The following is a 15,733-nucleotide window of genomic DNA, read 5'->3' as shown; positions in this document are numbered from 1 at the left end:
GGGCGCTGCGCTCATTTAAGAGATTTTTAAAAACAAGCTGTCGCTATTACGCCAACGAAAGCTGCTTGCTTAAATTTGCATCGCGCTTTCACTTTAAGTGAAAGCGCGATGCAAAAATAAACACGCGCTAATATGTAGTGATACGAGACAAAGCTGTGGAACCACGTATCAACTCATGCAGTTGTCTCTGCCTGATCACCATCTGCTTGTGGAGAGAGACAGAGGGAAGGGGAAACAAAAAGTGCTTACCCAGTAATTAAAGGCCACAGTATCATGCCGCAAGTAAAAGATTCAGTCCGGGTGGGCGGGGCCAAAAGTGGACAGATCGGCAACAAGGAGGGACTAAAAAGCCTCCTTAACAATAGAATTCCAGCGTTTAGCCTAAGCTATGACGCAAGCCAATGGGAAGAGGGGGCGGGGATTCAAGTCCCCTTCTGAAACCGTATTGATTACCAGAAGCCCTCGCATGGTGAGCGCCGCGCTTGCGCGCTGCTAACGCCAGGCGAAACCTAAAAATGACAAAATAATGAGGTAAAGTTATCATAAAATGTCCCAAATTACACAGCATAACTTGCCTTTTCTTGCTGCATACTTTACTCAACCATGCTGCATGAATTGGCCCTCCCAGCCACCCGTTAGTCCATCAAATGCACAGCCACAGAGTGTTACAATATTGGTGAGGGTCAGATGCAGTTATGTATATAACATTACTATATATGAGGCAGACTGGAAACAGATTAGCCCTTCATGAATTACCAGCACATACAAAGTTCTTACAGTGTTTGCCAGCAGGAGGGAAGTTTGGTGGTTGGGCTGTTGCACTTCTGCAGACTGTAGATTGTACTTGTGGAGGTTATTAGGGATGATGGGAGTGTGAGGAGTGCTGGGCTACAATGGGGAGTGATTGATTGAGCAATAACGGGAGTGGGTAGCAATTGATATAAAGAGTGACTAAATAATATACATCCATTCATCTACCGGACAGTACAAGGAGATACACTGCCTTGAAATCTATTCAGATCATTATCAAAAAGGGTTTTATTTCAAAAGCTCACTTTAAAGTTTACTACACAAAATAACGTTTGGCGCAGACTTCACAAAGTGGAACTTTAAAAACTTTCTTTTAAAGAACTATAACGAAGATGCAATCTTGTGTGCATATTCTCGAGTTACATTTCTTTTAGCAAATAAATGCATGCGTAATGTGATACTTCAAAGGTAAAGCACCCACAATCACCTTCTGGAAATGTCCCAGATATATAAATTTGCACGGACCAGGGGTATGTGTGTTTTTTTCGGGGAGTTGAGTTTTCCAGTTCAGTTACCGACCATAGACACCCCACCCAATACTGACAGCCCGCAGGTTAATTTGACCACGCCCTGTCAATCTTGTAAATGCTCCTCTTTTCTTTCGAGCAGAAAACCAACCCTCTGTATCAAGAGCAGAAAATCCTCTGTATCAAGAGCAGAAAATCCTCTGTATCAAGGGACTCCTGTCTAGCAGCAGACCCCGTAATTTAGCATCACATATGATCGGGATCGTACACTAGCTGCACCACTAGCACGGCCTGCCAAAGCAGGACTGAGTAAGCGGATGAGACAGACGGCGAGGCACCCGTGACGTACTGTACCGCCTGGGTGGCTCCAATCACGGCAGTCTCCTGTTCTATGGGAGCGGAGTGCGCTCGGGTGTACAGGAAGCAACGCACTCGTGACGTCGGGTACAGCCCGGATGGCTTCCGTCGACGGAAGTATACCGTCCAGCACCGGTCCTGCTCGGATGGGTCATAGGGGGCTACAAGCTGCCTTGGGCCCGGACTCTTTTCACCCAACGGGAGAGGCACAAGTCATCTAGTGAGCATCCGGGAGCCCGTGAAGGCAGGACTCAAAGCAGGTACCGTCTGTGCCAGGAGTACCCCACTGTCAGGAAGGGAGGACCCGGGCGTCCTGGAAGGGGTCTCGGACACATACACATCACTGCCACTTGGGCCTGTCTCTCCGACCAACTCTAAGTGCCGGTCTGAGGCTTCTGCGGTGTGCCGGAGTGCGCTGCCATTCCCCATCTGGTATACTTTCCGGGGCTGGAGGGGTGCTAGGGGGCTGAGCCTCGGTGTCACAGAGGATCCGCAGAACACAGGCCCCGACTAGTGTCTCACCCTCCCAGGTGTGAAAACGTTTGTAATTTAGGGAGCGATTAGAACAGTCTCTTTTCTAAGCTCTTAACTCCCATCACACTCTCCGCCAGCTGGCACGCTCTAACTGGATATATTAACCATAAACAGTAAAGGGGCATTTTCGATAGGCTATTTCCGCGTGACAGCTGTTGGCTTTAGTGTCACGCTGGATGCTTGAGACTCAGTGTCTCTGTTCACAAAGTGTCGTTGCCAAATAGCTGGCCCCTCCCCAAACTCCGAAACAAGAAAAGCCAGATTAGGGGGATGTCTATGGGAACACTGAAAAAGCCACATTTTTAAACTGTAATTATGTGTAAGCACAGATGTAATAGTTGTGGATGTTTCCAGGCATTTATATTTTTAATTCTGTTTGTGGTAGCATAGTATTCCTTTTGGGAAGTGCTTAATATGTATTCCAGTGATCCACAGGGTACCTAAATGCCACCTCCAATGAAATTGCGATTTATAAAGTGACATGGTCTTGCAAAAATTAATTTGCACAGGCCTTAACTCGTTTGCACCTATCACAGTATAGACATATCATTTAAACCCCCGTGAAACCACTTGACTTAAACTATTGTAATTTATGTTTCAGTTTTTTACCTTGGATTTAGCTATCAATTAAAAACATGCAGGGAGTAACACACAGTGGAGGTTGGTGGTGGTATTATAGCACAAATCTTTCCATATGTTTGCGGTGTGATTGCTTGGGTACTGCCATCGTTTTGACATTGCTACCCTGTTGTAGCCTCAGATAAAGTAAACAAAAACGTAAGAGGTCTTGCCATGTGTTTACTTTTGTGTGATTGCATATGCTTCCAAAATAGTGTTTGTTTTTCTTTTCAGCATTTTAAGGCAGACAAAAGTAATATTTGATTAATTAAAATCATACACTGTACAATCATAAAAAAACCACTTGTATTAAAAATTGATTTGCTTTAAGACTAATATATTTGGCACGTTAAAATGTTTTCAAACTGCAAATCTAAAACTCCTCATTAAAATGCCTTTAGGTGGCCACGTCTGATTTCTAAAAGTATTAGAATACTCAGCTTTGACTTCAATGCAATCGTATAGTGCAATTTAACTTGTCTATGTGTGCAATTTAAGGCACTCCTAGTGAATACTTCTGAGTAAAAGCAACATATTTATGATAATATCAAATTACAAGAGCCTAATTTTCCTTCTTGTCAGAATCAGATTTAAAAAGTGCTTGTATTTTGTACTGGAAGTCATGTTGTGCAAATGAGCTTTTATGTATAGATAGCTGGGCGCTCTTTAACAATGGTTCTACAAGTTCAATCCGCAAGGTTTACTAAAGTCGATTCACAAGAGTCTAGTTTCCTTTTGAGCAGTATCAACAGTTCTGCAAGGATAGTTTGAGCAGTATCAACAGTTCTGCAAGGATAGAGTTGAAGACTATCTCTGTTGGTTTAAAACATAATATCAGTGCTTGTCTGCAGGAGTGATTTCCCTGAGAATTAAAATGTTTCTTTCATCAGTTAGGGCATACACAGAGCAAATGGATAATGTTTTCTTCTCCTTTTTTGCATAGTCCGCAGAACATGGGTTTTGTTGTGTGCAGCCAAGGCATCACATGAGAGAATCCTGGGAGAAGGCCAAATAGTTGTCTAATAAAAGTATTTTTTAGTTTTATAGACCAAGTTGTTTCTTAGTAAAATTGTGATTTAGAAGTTTTGTACTTGTTCAACATCATCCAAGCGTGTGCTCTTTTCGAAAAGGAGTCTTTGTCTTTCAGCGTCGAAGATCATTTTGATATTCCGTTAATGACTTTTTTGAAAGATACTGGCGTAATCGACATGTCCCAAATCGAATGTTCTGAGAACTCGTCTAGAGCTATTTATAGGTACTTCCAGAACTGCAAATTTTGTTTTACCTGAATTGCAAGAGCGATTGACACATTGGGTTGGAAATGTTTGTTTTTATTCTTTTCCATACCTTTATGTATTGACATTTCCTTGCAAGGAGCTGATTGGGTAACCCACATTCTAACCTAATAGGTTATAGAATCCCTACCACAAAGTGCCTTTCTTCCGTAGGTAACGCTAGGCAGTACTTTTGCATTTCTTACCGTTAATAGCAGAAATAGGTCCTCGCAAGGACCTCTGCAAGGTCTGGAATGCAATGAGTAAGGTGTTACGTCTTATTTCCAGGTCCATCTTGGGTTGCTGAAATGAGCCCTTATCAAATAGTACTTCTAGTTACCTGTAAGCTTTTACTTGCTGCAGTTCTCGGTTTTGTAGATACCATTTGTATTTTTTCGTCTTATTATTGACTTCCATCACTTTTGTTTTTGCCTCATTTATTGCCATGCTATTTGCCAGAGAGCTGTTTGGTATTCTGTTTATAAGGCCTTGTAACCCTATCTTTGTTTGGCTTAGTAGAATGGTATCGTCAGCATATGGTAAATTTTATATACGTCTTTCTTCTAATTTAGGGGGATGAGCGTTCTCGGTGTCCAGGGTGTGTGTTAGATCAGATAAAAACAAGTTAAATAGATATGGAGCAAGAACACACCTTTGCTTTAGCCCCAAAGAAGTATACATTTTTTTGATAGATGTCAACCATCACCTATTTGCACTCTAATCTAAGTGTCGGAGTACGGTAATTGAATTGCTTTTAGGAGGCTAGCTGGTATTCGTTGTTTCTCCATCTTTTCCCCAAAGAGTTAACCGGTGTACACAGTCAAAAGCGGATTTAAAATTCACAAAGCATAGGTATATGGTTGCTTCCTGGATTTATATTTGTCAATTAGAATTAAGTGCTAAGATATTAGTCGCGGTACTCAGCCCTTGCATAGAGCCCGATTGATTTTACGGAATTATCTGCTTCTTAGTTGCCCATTTTGATAGCTTTATCAGTAGAATTCCTGCGAAGAGTTTCACCTCTGTATCTTGCAATGTAATTAAATGATAATTGGTTGATTGTGCCCAGTCGCCATTTTTATAGATGGATGATATTATAGAGCCTTTCCATGACTCCGGTATAGTTAATGACGGAACTGCTTTATTAAATACTCTTGTCGGGTATCCTGCCCAAACAATGAGGTTATCTTTATATAGGGCAAATGGAATTCCGTTTGGGCCAGGAGCTCCATCTTGTCTATGTTTTCTGATGAGTTTGCAAACTTGATATTCTGTTAAATTTAGTTCAATTTCAAAGCTCGTTTGTTCTTCTGTTCTTTTTGTAACAATCTGACCTGATGCATTGGTTAACTTCTGGGTTGTGATTTAAGTGTGTTGTTAAAACCCTATCCAGTTGGCTTCCATTAGTGTAGATGTAATCATTGTGTTAGCTCTATTTAAGCTGTGGATCATTTTCCAGAAGTCTCTTGAATTTTTCTTTTTACCAGTATGTAGTGCTTTTGCCCAGTGTTTTTGCTTGAGATTTTGCATCCCAGATTAGCCTTCGCAAGTCTGTGTTTGTCCTCTTTAGTTTGGAGCGGAGGTCTTGATTATCAGGCCACTTCTTTATCTGTCTCGGTATTCTATTGCTGTTTCTTTTAAGTATACTACTTGTAAGTGATAGTTCAATCCTACTTAATGCTTGAGTTTGACAGTTAGGCATCCGAAAATTAAAACAAACCACAACCTAAGTGGCCATTAATTTCTTTGTAAAAAGTACCCATTTCGCTGTTACTGTGAGGGAATCTGCTAAAAAGCAGTGCTCAACTAGTGTAAGTGCTGTATACATGAGTGAGGCTTGGAACCTTCTGACCAGTAAAGCCTCCTGTAGTTTACCGTTTTCAACTCCCCAGGATGTGTCTTCAACTTCTGATGTCTTAAACATTGGAGCATAAACTCCATAATTTGTTGGCCTGATAACTTTGATTTGTTGTTGCAATCCTATAGGAGGATATCATTTGGAATAAGCTCAGGGATAATATTGAACAGTCATTTTGCGATTTCTGACCACATTCTTGGTAGGTCCTAATATTGTAAATCTTCAGGCAACTTATTTCTTTACACTCCAAACATAATATCTCATAAAACACAGAGCTCATGACCACAAAATTATAGAAAATATCAAAACAAATTTAATTCTTGATCAAATAATCAACAAACATATATACATACATACACAGAGAGAGAGAGAGAGAGGAAATGACTTCAAAATAGTGTCCACATCCAATTCATACCCCTCATAACTCATCCACAATTCACTCACGATTTCGGCATACAAAATTACTGTATAGCAATTACATTTCAAACCTTTTTCCTTTTCTGTGTCTTATTGATGCACAGTTGCTTCTATAGGTCATTCCTGTATTGCAGGGCTCTTACATCATCTGATATTTTATTTTTTTAACCATCTATCGCCCTAATGAAATTTGAGTCTCCCGAGGAAGGCCTTGGTGACGAAATGCATGTAAATAGTATTTGAGTGACCCAATCTCTCTAACCACTGGATATTTTCATGTAATTGGACTTCTGAAGTTGGGTTGTTTCATATCGTGCTTTATGATTAATTACAGAATTTCATTGACAAAATATTGTGCATCTTCACAAGTCATGCTCTATGTCTAGAAGTAAGTGTGTATCAATAAGACACAGACTAGGAAAACAATTTAGAATGTAATTGCTATAAAGTTCTTTTGTTTGGTGAAATCATGAGTGAAGTGTGCACCAGTATAAGTTATGAGTGGTATGAAGGAGAAGATGGCACTATTTTAAAGTCTTTTTCTATGTATATATATTTTGTATTGTTGATTCTATTATCGAGAAAATATTTTTTGATATTTTTCTGTAATTCTGTGGTGATGAGCTCTGTGTATTAAGAAATATTATGTTTGGATAGAAAATAAATAAGTTGCCTGAGGATTTACAATATTAGTTTCTTTCCCTGCCCCTGGAGCTACTATTCGTTACAGGAGTTCCCTTCTTTATGTAGAAGTCCTTGGTAGGTCCATGGTGGAGGTGTGTCTTGTAGGAACCGTCCATTTAAGACCCTTAGACCAAGGGATACCTGGTCTTTAACTAGATTCTTTCCCACTACGCCCCTGATCCTTTAGACTCCAGGATTAGTGACTGCTTTGTGATAGCCCATAGATGGTCCTGTTGTAATATGGTGTCTCCCCTGGTGTATGACCACAGCAGGTTAATGTTAAAGTCACCCAACATAATAATTTAAGGGTGTTCTTCTTCGCTTAATTGTTGTAGTAAGATGTTTATAAGGTTTCTGGCCACTGATTTCCTATTACTGGCATCAGGATGTATGTAAACATTTATTAATAGCAGAAATGATGTGTTGTTTTGTTAATGCAGTTTTACTATGATAATGTTGGTGCCATTTGTGTACACCTGTTCACTTTCCATTTTTTGGTCTATTGCTATGCGCGTTGCTAGGTCCCCCGCCCGGTCACCCATGTTTACTTAATTTAATAGCCGGGGCGAAATACCCAGTGAAACCTTCCAACATAAGTGGTTGAGTTGCCCAGGTTTGATGAAGTAATATCATATGTAAATTACTGGCAGTAGAAGTCAGGTATACATTTTGAATCGTGGATTGTACACCATTTATATTCCAAGAGCATATTTTTATAATTTCCCTTTGGACCAATGGTGGTTGTTGCCGGACACACTGGGTTTTGTCCTGTCAGCCTGAGATACCCCATGTAGGGCTGCTTTCAATTAATCTTGATTAAGTTTCATAACCTTCTTTACTTGATGTTAAGTATTAAATGTTGGTGGTAGGCTAGTTGTTTTGCCAATAGGACTTTTCAGTATTAAAAATACTTGACTGTTTTCAGTTCGGTTGATAGTCAAGTTTCTCTAGTGAATTAAATGGCCTTGGATAAAAAAAGATTGTTGGAGCTTGCTGATTTGTATTCCCCAGTTTAGGAAAGTTTTGTATTCTTGGAGGATTTGTTCTGCTAGATGAGTAGAGTTCCACGTCACCAGTGTGAGTTCTTGGTTATCTTCTTTGTTGGCTAAGAATTCAATAGATTTAAAATTTTCGCATCTCATTGTTTTCATGCAATGGAATTACTTTAAAGAGTCTTAAGATATTTCCCCGATTTAAAATATCGTGCTAACCCCAAGACTGGTATTCTCGTTTAAAGGTAAGTTGACTCCTTCCTTCTTTATCAACATGGGTTGTAATTTTTTAATCCCCTAGTGCAAGCGTTGTGTAAGCTTTTTTGACAGTCACCAAATGATTTGATGACTAACCTTTGACATGGCTCTCCATAGGTGAGAGATGTGTTTTCTTGAGATCGTTGTTTAGGTGACTGTTGGATCGTAATTGTCCTGTAAATTAAGTTGTCTATATTGTATCCTTTTTGGGCCTCCTGCTGTCTCTTTTGCTGGTGTTTCAGTCTTCCTGTTTTTTCTAGTCAAATAGAGGTATTGTGATTTGTAGGAGTTTTCCTTTCTATTGTTGTTTTAATATCTTCAGGAGGCAGGATTTTCTGCTTAGTTTCCCTAAATTTTTTTCCATCTGATTCAGTCTTGACACTTTGCCATTGTGTATCAATTTTTTAGAATCAATCTTTTTATTAAGTAATACACTTGCCAAATACACAGCTCGACTGCCTACATCCGTGGGCAGGCAGAGCGACACAATATATGCCATACACAGCACCCAGGTCTACAGCCGCAAACAGGGATGGAACACAGGACAGGCTAGCCAGGCATGCACTTGGAGATCACAACATTTTTAAAGGAAGAGTCCAAAACAAAATGAAACAGACAATTCCCCACCCCCCCCCCATCCCTCTCCGCATCAGCCTCTACCCACTACCCCGAAACCCTACGATCCGACAGTCTCGATCAACAGGGAATCAAACCTCCCCAGCGCCCCTTGCTGGTTCTAGCGGGATAAGCTGAAGAATTTGCAGATATTTAGGGCACGTAACTTCCCGCACCTCTTTGGATAGAAGCCGCACAAAGGGGGTCCAAAGCTTCACATAATCCGATCCCTTCCCATCGACTCTAAGCGATAGGCGCTCCATCCCGCAGCCGGAGAGCCCCACTGCGCCAACAGCACCTGCCGCGCCGTCTGCAGCGCCAGAGCCAGCTGCCTGCCCCGCTACGAGCACAGGGGGAAGCACTTGGGATGCGGGAGACCTAACAACGTGCGGACAGGTTCCCGCGGTAGTTTAATTTGAAACGCCTCATCAAGGTCATCCAAGATCGTCGCCCAGTACCACACCAATTTCGGGCAGCGCCACAGCAAGTGCAACTGAGTGCCAGATTGCCCACACCCCCGCCAGCAATGACCGGATTTACAGGGTCCCAAGAGTGAATGCGCGCTGGTGTATAGTACCAGTATGACGCCACTTTATAAGCAGATTCAGCCCCCGCCGTGTCAGACGCCGTATGATGGGCGCGATAGAAGACTTGCTCCCACTCCTTGGCCATCAACGGGCGACCCAGCTCAGTCTCCCAGCGTACCTGCTCCCTCGACATCTGCCGAGTAGGACGCGCCATTAGTAGGGCATAGAGTTCCGAGATGAGCTTCCGATCATCTTTCTTGTAAATCAACAAGCGGTCAAGGGACGGGACACCAAGGCGAAGTTATGAGGAAGGGACACCCAATGTGCAAGCTGTGCGTGATGATAGGCTTCGGTGGGCAGTAGGTCAAAATAGTCTTTGCGCAGGTGGGCGAAAGGGATCACGCCATCCGGCTCCAATAGGGAACCCACTCCCTTACAACCTTCCTCACGCCAACGCTGAAACACAGGTGATGCGCAACCCGGCGGAAAATCGGGATTTTCCACAATAGGCGTCATAGGGGAGGGAAACGTAGTCCACCCCGAGCGCTCACTAGTTGATCCCACGCCTTAAGAGTCGGAGAAGTCACAGGGGAGGAGTAAAGACCCCAGGCCCTGTGCTTCCGCGGAAGCCAGTGCTCGCGCCAGATATTACAGCCCGCAACCGTCTGATCCATAAAAATCCAATGCTTGCTAGAGGAAGGCCGATTCCACTCCTTGATATAGCGGAGGCAAGAGGCCAGATAATATGCCCGCAACAACGGAAAACCCAACCCACCGGCAGCCTTCGGCGCAGTAGCGATCGAGAAGGTGAACCGTGGCCTCTTATTGTGCCACAAAAACCTATTGAGCAGATCTTGCGGATGGAACCAGGAGGCGGCTGCGCAGGAAGCATCTGAAACCGGTAAAGGACCCTCGGCAACACTGTCATCTTGACCACCGCGAGTCGCCCAAACCAGGCCAGACCAAGGCGAGACCAATCAGCGAGCGCTTTAGTGGTGTGTTCCACCAATAATCTATCATTAAGATGAGCGGTTTTGACAACTGACGAAGCCAAGTGAATCCCCAGGTAGGAGATATCAGAATGCCCCCATTGGAAGGCGAAATCTCTCCGCAAATCATCGACTTCCTCTTCAGGGATAGAAAGGTTAAGCACCATCGATTTTGAGAAATTAACTTTAAATCCCGCAACCGATCCAAAATCGCAGAGTTCTCGCGTCCAGCACCGCAAAGAGGTGCGCAGGTGAGTAAGAGAGAGAGAATAACATCGTCCGCGGAAAGACTGATTTTGTGAATGTCCGCGCATATTTAAGGCCCTCAACCCCCGGATTCGACCGTATGTGCTGGGCAAAGGGCTCCATATAAAGCGCGAATAATAGTGGAGACAGGGGACACCCCTGCCTCGTCCCTCTAGTGATGGGAAAGGGTGAAGACCGACACCCATTCACCCTCACGGACGCCCTAGGAGCGACATAGAGACAGTGCACCCAGCAAAGGAAATGCTGCTTGAAGCCAAAAGTACGCAGGACCGCGAACATGTAGTCCCAGTCAACCCGGTCAAAGGCCTTCTCAGCGTCCATGGAAAGGAGACAAGCCGGGGTCCGAGACCGATGGACCAAGTCAATAAGATGGAGAAGACGTTTGGTGTTGTCCCCTCCCTGACGCGTAGGAATGAACCCCGACTGATCTGGGTCTATAATGCCATCCATCAGTGGACTGAGACGCGCCGCCAGGATGCCCACGAACAATTTAGCATCAATATTTAAGAGGGAAATTGGCCTATACGAGCCGCATTCCCGCGGGTCCTTCCCGGGATAACCGTAATCGCAGCTTCTGACATAGTGGGGGTCACCTCTCCCGTCTCCAGAAAAGAATTAAAAAGACGCGTCAAAAGTGGAGCCAGCTCAGCACAAAAGGGCGGAAAAACCGTCAGGGCCAGGCGACTTGGCGACCTTGAGGCGATATGGCTTCCTCAATACGGATGGCAGACTCCAATGCATCAGCAGAGGTCGCAGACAGCGGCGTGACTCGACCGGAGGCAAGGTAGGCCTCCCGGTCCGCCGGATCGGTCACCTCCCTGGAGTACAAGCGCTGATAAAACTGGTGGAAAGACTCCACAATAAGGGCGTCAGTAGTTTGCTCCACCGCCCGAGCGTCCCGAATGGACTGGACCGCCGCGCGCTGCATGCTCGCTCGGAGCCTATGGGACAATAATCGCCCGCCTTTATCCCCGCTAAGTTCAAATTTATGCCGCAGGCACAACAGCGCATATTCGGCCCTGTCAAGATCCAGATGCTTCAGCATACGCCGCTTCGCCTCTAATTCTGGCCACACCAGAGGCGCTCCGGTGCGCTTATGGATGGACTAGGGCCCCCACCTCACACTCCAACTCCGCACGCTTATCCCTACGAAGACGCGCAAATGCAGCCGCCAGCGCAATGAACTCCCCCGCACCACCAGCTTGAGGGCTTCCCAAACCGCCGCCACCGACGTAGTGCCCTGATCATTACCCGCCAAATAAGCAATGATCGCATCGCGAATCCGAGCAACCGTGAAGTCGGAGTTGAGCAAAGAATCGTGCAGGCGCCAGCCAGACGGAGAGGGACGGGTCGACGGAGAACTAAGCTGCACAGAGAGGAGAGCAGAAGGGAGCAGGGAGTGATGGTCGAATCCGAAAGGGATGGCAAAAGGGAGGTGGAGGCAAAGAAATGATCAAGGCGGGCATAAGTTTTGTGCGCCGCCGAGTAAAAGGTATAATCGCGCTCAGTAGGGTGTTGTATGCGCCGCCATCACTCAACCATTGTCTGGGAGAGGGCGCCTACCTGGTGCGACCGCTGACCTATCGAGACCCGCATCCATCACCACATTCAGGTCCCCCCATCAGTATCAGGGCATCAGGAGAGGCCAGCACCTCAGAAAAGGCCCTCTTTAGGAAAGACTCTTGGTGGTCATTCGGGGCGTAGATGGGCCCTACAGTGAAGCACATTGTCCCCCCCACTGCACACGAAGCGCCAAAAACTTCCCTTTCAAGTCAGCAACCCGGGCGAGAACCTTACAATGAGCACGCACACTAAAAAGAATAGCCACCCCATGCTTCTTAGCCGCCCCGGAAGAACACACTTGCAGGGGGAAACGCCGATCTCTCATCCGCTTAACGTCCTTAGAGAGAAGATGAGTCTCCTGTAGCAAACACACATCACCCTCCGCACCCTCCAAGAGGGATGGAATAGCTGAGCGCTTAACTGGATTATTTAAGCCCCGAACATTCAAGCTCACCACTTTAAGACTCTTGCTCATAGAAGACAAGGGAGAGATAGGCAATGATCAAGCGCAAGAACCCAGAGCCAGTAGGGAGACTCACCAACAAGGACTCTGGGACAAACAAACCCCCACCCCTAAGAGGACTGATGCGGAGCCCCAACACATTCCCAAAAACACCCCGTACCCCCCACCCCCAACCCCAAAAGCAATAAACACAGCAGACATAGAAAAGTAATTGCAAAACCCAGAACCCAAAGACCCCGAAAGGGGACGACAGTCTGACATATAGAACAAACGATGTGGGGAACGTGGAATCCAGGAGGACGACACCTCGGCACAAAGGAACATTAGTTTATGGTGTATTATTCCTCTACCCTATAGCTATCCTACTGAGATTCCACTAAATAGGAAAACGTGGCTACATTAAGCGGAGCTGTTAAATGGAAGATTGAGCATTACAGCATTAGCAACAACCCCTATATATAATCGATAAGCCAGCGCTCCATCTCGTGAGGTACTTTTATTATTCGTATGAAACACTATGACTTATGTGCTGTGTAATTCAATCAATGCCATGATTCATTTACGTGGCAAATTATTCCTTTTCTTTCCTTGAACATGTTAACTAGGAACCCGGCTGGGTCCTCACGCGAGTCCTTTTCTTCTTTTTTCACTTTCACTAAGGCACCACATCATCACTAAGAGTAGTTCTCCTTTACAACCCAGGTAACTAGTGTGGAAGTGAGACCCTTTTCACAGTTTCTTGCACTAGTGCCGGTATATGGGCCTTTTGCTAATCTTATTACTTTATTCTAGATGTCCCTACATTGATAGTCCTGAAGAGACCCTACATTCGCAGAAGGGTTGAAACGCCGTCGACCAGTACATAGGACGGACTATTATCCAGTTTGCATCATTGTATATGTGGACTGGTGTTAAATTGTACCCAAGTGGCCGTTCTACTCAAAATAATGGAAACCCTGCACTAAGAAATGTTTGTTTCACAATGTATAGTCACTTTATGGTTCTATGTTTCACTTGGGGACACTATGCACAAGCTTTGCGCTTTTGATTCAAAGAAGTGTATACACCAATTGTTGTTTTTTCCATATAAAAAGCCATTTTGAATATACTGTGTAGAGAATTCCTTTTGCCCCCTGATATTATAGTCCTTACATATTTATTGCGATTGTGCTGGATTATTGGTTTTATTAATTTTGTATTATCCACTGGAACCCTTGTCTTTTTCTATATAACGTAATACCCTGGTTCTTTGTGAGTAGGGTTCCCCTGTTGCTAGTAGTGACTTTGAGCGGTGGCTGCACCGCGAGGGAATTATCATTTAACTAGATTTTTCCTTCACACCCTATTGTAAATAGGGTTTTATTCTAATTATGGCTATAATGTCAGAGGACGAGGCTCCTCTCTACACAGAAGACTATATTGCTAAGATAACCAGTGGACCTTCCCTTTTTTCCACATACTCTAGCAAAAATACTAACCCCAGGCAACAGTTGTTGGAGAAACTAGAAAAGGCAAAAAAGAAGCATGTTAGAACAGAAATTCATGCTCGGATATTAACAGAATATCTGAAAGCAGGTATAATTCCGCAGGGGCTACAAATTAGAAACGTTCCAGGAATATTTAGAGAGGATCCTAAATTCAAAGGGAAGTTCAGTAATATTTCCACCACCTGCTCACGCCATTGGATGGTGCTAGGCGTTGAGACAGCGTTGGAACACGCAAAGGCAGAACTAAAAGAGGTAGAAGATCTTGAGAAAGAACTCGTAAGTGGCGACTCTATTACTGAAGCTAAAGCACTGCTGGACAAACTTAACAAAACCATTGAGGAATTAAATTCCTTTGAACTCAAGAAAAAAGCAGATACGGTGTCCAAGGACATAAAGAATTATTCAAAAGAAAGGGCATATCCTTATCTCAGAGAGGATTATTACTTAACTGTGGGTAACCAAAACAGACAGAACACCTGGGGCAGATTTCGAAGGAACCAACCAGTGACATTTTCTGAATCTTCAGGAGGTTCAGAAGATTCTGACGCCCAAGCGGGCCCTAGTCGCACTGATAATCACCCTGGTCAGCCTTTTTTAGATCGAGGAGGCAAAGCAAAAACCAAAACATGGTATCAACATCCAGGAGAGAGACAGACACGCAGGAAATATTATCAATGGGGCCCACAGCCATACTAACACCCAACTGTAATCACTCGGAAACAATCTCCATCTTCAATCTATCCCAACATATATTGTCATCAGCAGAGGTTTCGTTGCTCAGCAAGGGGCTTTCTTTTGTCATCACAGAAAATACAAATGACTTTGCATTAAAAACAGAGATATTTCAATTCTTTAGGAAAATAAGATTGAAATTATTTTTCAAAGACAAGGCACCTTAAGTACAAGATTCATGTACAGGACTTAGACCCCCCTCTAATTTCTATCCTACCAACGGTATGATGCCATCAGAATGATTAACTTTTGAAAAATTGGTCATGCAAGGGATTGACAATATGAAAACTAAGAAATCCTACATTCCATACAACATCACATTACTTGAGCGCCAAGCCCTTCAGGCATTAAAAAGTGATGATTCTATCATTTTGAAACCGGCGGATAAGGGGGGTGGCATTGTTGTGCAAAATCGTGAAGATTACGAGGCAGGAATTCGCAAACAAATAAATGAAGAAAAACATTACAGAAAGTTGAGTAATAACCCTCTCCCGCAAATAAGTGAAGATATTTTGCAAATCACGACAATGGCAAAAGAAGAGGGGTATATCACTAAGAAAGAATTTGAGTTTCTTAATGCTGAGAATCCTAGGACCCCGGTCCTCTATACTATACCAAAAATACACGAGCACCACCAATCCCCCAGGGCGACCAATATTATCAGGTTGCGGCTCTGTGCTGGAACCCCTAGGCTCTTATATAAATCACTTCATCAGAGATTTTGTCCCATTACAGGATACTTATGTCAAAGACACCATGTACATGATAAATCTAGTAGACGGTATGCCATTTAATCTAGGCACCGATCTACTAGCTACTTT

At 43.9% G+C, this 15,733-nt stretch overlaps 1 protein-coding gene across 2 annotated transcripts in view; it reads left to right on the top strand.

The window, feature by feature from the left end:
- Positions 1-1,643: 1,643 nt before the first annotated feature.
- DEDD (death effector domain containing) overlaps positions 1,644-15,733 on the top strand; it is a 91,082-nt gene continuing 76,992 nt past the window's right edge. Inside the window, exon 1 of one of the 2 annotated variants that reach the window (XM_085637435.1) lies at positions 1,644-1,894. The gene's annotated coding sequence lies outside the window, so the exon portion shown is untranslated. Of the gene's footprint in view, positions 1,895-2,059; positions 2,165-15,733 lie in introns of those variants that run through there. The other variant, XM_085637436.1, reaches the window with a different exon arrangement.

Source organism: Triturus cristatus, chromosome 12, assembly GCF_964204655.1.
Source record: "Triturus cristatus chromosome 12, aTriCri1.1, whole genome shotgun sequence".
Lineage (NCBI taxonomy): Eukaryota > Metazoa > Chordata > Amphibia > Caudata > Salamandridae > Triturus > Triturus cristatus.
Note: the sequence above shows the minus strand (reverse complement) of the source record. Positions and strands in the feature narration are given on the sequence as shown.